The sequence below is a fragment of the Arachis ipaensis genome, chromosome B09 (genome assembly GCF_000816755.2).
Source record: "Arachis ipaensis cultivar K30076 chromosome B09, Araip1.1, whole genome shotgun sequence".
Lineage (NCBI taxonomy): Eukaryota > Viridiplantae > Streptophyta > Magnoliopsida > Fabales > Fabaceae > Arachis > Arachis ipaensis.
This window is the reverse complement of record NC_029793.2, coordinates 126,429,694-126,433,029: the sequence shown is the minus strand read 5'-3', so window position 1 is coordinate 126,433,029 and position 3,336 is coordinate 126,429,694.

Here is a 3,336-nt window from a genome sequence, read left to right as displayed (position 1 = left end):
TTGTACGGTAGGTTAGCTGCTTTGACCTCAATGTATGTTTGCATCCAAAAGCACATCATTTTCAATTAATAAAAGATTATCCATACATTTTGGCTCTTCATTCAAAGCATGCAAATGTGAATTTAGAGAATGTAACTGTAAACTAAAGATACACTAAAAGAGTCCTGCACCCTTTTAAAACCGTTACTTTTTAAGTTCATTCAAACAACTTAATGAAAAGCCATATTTCATGATAAGTTGGTTTTAAAGATTTAGGAACGCAAATTTAATGAATCATGTATTATATGGGCATTCGAGAATGAGACAACTGTTTGAAATTTTCTTGTTTGAAATTTTAAAAGAAAATTTTACTACTCTCTTCTAAGAGATACTGAAATAATATTTCTATCTCCTCTATTTATAAAATATACATTTTCCTTTCTTATAATTTTTAAAACGTTCTTTTTAATTTATTTTAAATTTTTTATGTTAACTAATGTTAACTTTATTCATTTTTCAAAAAAAAAAATTATTTTTACAAAAATATCTTTTAATAAAAATTTTATTTTTTTGTCATAAGATTTTGCTTACTAAAATATCCTTTAACAAATTATTTTTGTAGTAATCAAACTATATTTTTACGAAAATATCCTACAAAATATTTGTTAATGATTAAATTATTCTTTTACTAACATATTGTTCAATAATTTTTCAGTTACTGTATTGTGATTTTACAGAAATTTTTGTTAACAATTTTTTTATTAAAAAGCACTTATAAAAATATTTTTCAATCTATATCAAATTTGCTTTAATGGTAATCCTTTTGGATATGGCTCTCTAATCTATATCAAGTTCTTCCTCTTGACTATTGATAGTTAATGGTGTAATATATAATTAGCCGTATAAAATAGAGTTAAAGTCCAAAAATAATCTTTAAAATTGATCATGTGCGTTAAAATAATTTTTGAAATTTTAATTATACCAATTATAAGAAACTAAATAGTATACTTTTACTAATTTTAAGAATTAAATTAGTGTAATTAAGATATGAAAACTACTTGTGCACAATGGACAAATTCTGTTTAAAATTTAACTCTAAAAAATATGTTGTGAATGAGACAATTATTTATTATTTTTTTTAATTTTATTTGCAAATTCTAATTATTTAAAAATAATGTTATGATTTTCTTTCAAATTTTATTTGCAAATTCTAATTATTTGGAAATAAGGTTCATTACCCCATTTTTATTCCCAGTAACAATGTTTTTCATTTTAAAGAGAGAATAAATTATCAATTTGGTACTAATTTTGACCATAAAATTTGAAAATACATAGTCCCGGTATGTATGGAATGATTGACCTCCTCTGTCATTGCATTAAAAGACTTATATACTAATTTTGTATCTGTTGCGCCACCTGTGAGGAGCTCTCTACTACCGGAGAGACTTCGAAGAGAAATCAAGCGAGAGCACATAAGGTTTTAAGTTGGATCTGGTGTCATTTCATCTTATGTTCTTTCGCTTGATTCCTCCCCAAAGTCTCTCTGATGGTCGAAAGCTCTCCATAGGTGGTCCAATAAGTGGTATCAGAGCCGATAGTTAATCGATCTAGTGGTTTTATAAGGGGTATTCAAGGTGAAGCATCGAAGGTCCCGACAAAAGTGGTCCGGGTGGCGTGTCTCGCATTGTTTTGCGATGGTGTGATGGACGAATACTCATATGTGGTGGAGGGGCTAGAGGGGAGTTGATACTTGATGTGAAGACTCACACTTGAGGGAGAGATTGTTAATATTGCAAGTGTGAGGTGTATGAAATTAGTCTCACATTAAAGAAAGTAAGGAAGAATGAGGAGTTTATAAGATGAGAGACCCATTAATTTACTACCTTAAGGTTTTGAGTTGGATGTGGTGTCATCTCATCTTATATTCTCTCGCTTGATTTCTCCCTGATACTTGAGACCTCCCCATGGGTGGCCCAACAAGTGGTATCAGAATCGATGGTTAATCGGTCTAGTGATTTTAAAAGGGGTATTCAAGGTGAAGCATCGAATGTCTTCCTGGTAAAGGTGGTCCGGGCGGCGTGTCCTGCGGTGTTTTGCGACGGTGTAATGGACGAATACTCATATGTGGTGGAGGAGCTAGAGGAGAATTGATGCTTGATGTGGAGGCTCACACTTGAGGGGGAGATTGTTAATATTGCAAGAATGGGATGTATGAAATTAGCAAGGTTGCGAGAACCGGACCGGTCAATAAACCGGTGAGGTGACTGGTTCACTGGTTTAATAGTTCGACCGGGGTTCAACCGTGGTTCAACCGGTTTAATTAAATATTAAATAAAATTACTAAAAATTTAATATATAATTTTAAATATTTAAATTTCAATAAAATTTAACCTAATAAAATTTCAATCTATAACCTAATAATAAAAAATAAGAAACAATTGAAACAAAGCAGTAATAACCACTCACCATTGAATTTGCAAACATAATCATAATTTGAACAAACAAACAGAATCACAAAAATATATGAAATCAAAACAAACAGATTATGAAATCAAATTGCAGTAACAAATTAACAAAAAGGCTTGCTATAGTTATTGGCATCAATGTATAATTTAGTTTTTTAAAATCAACAAAATTATTCTTAAAAATTTAACAAAAGTACCAGCAACCATTAACAAGTCATAAAACAAAAGAATAACAAAAGAGGCAGCAACAAGATTTTCTTCATTAGTTAATCAATAGAGTTAAATAGTTAATCCAATTGAATTTTTCTTTTACAATTACAACAATCAGAGTTCAATCTATCCAACCATCAGAATCCAGAATATAAAAAATAGCAAATCATAATAATTATAATTAACAAAAATAAAAAATAAATTAAACTACTGAAGAACTCAAGAAACAAGGAGAGCAACATAATCAAACTGTAATTTTCTACGGCGGCAGAGTGAGCGAAGAGTCCATGGCGGCAGAAAAAATGTTCGAACTTTGCTGTGAGTTCGACAGAGAAAGGGATCGAAGACAAAGACGGGCAAAGACGATGAGGACAGAGACAAGTTCATGGAGGCCGACGACGACATGGACAGAAGTGGCTTGACGACACCAACAACAGCCCCGAGTAGACCTGGCGATGCGAGGAGAAGGGATCTAGAAGGAGAAGAGGGGCGGCCAACGAGGACGAGGACAGAGTCGGAATTGACGACACCACGATGACAGAGAAGCTGAGAAGGTGACGCTACTGTTGATGGTGGCGGCGCTGGAACTCAGGGGTTTTCTTCTGAGAGAGAGGGGTAATTGGGTAGTGGGTAGCTTTTATATAGGTTTTTTAATTTTTTTTTATTTTTAACCTTTGAAAAC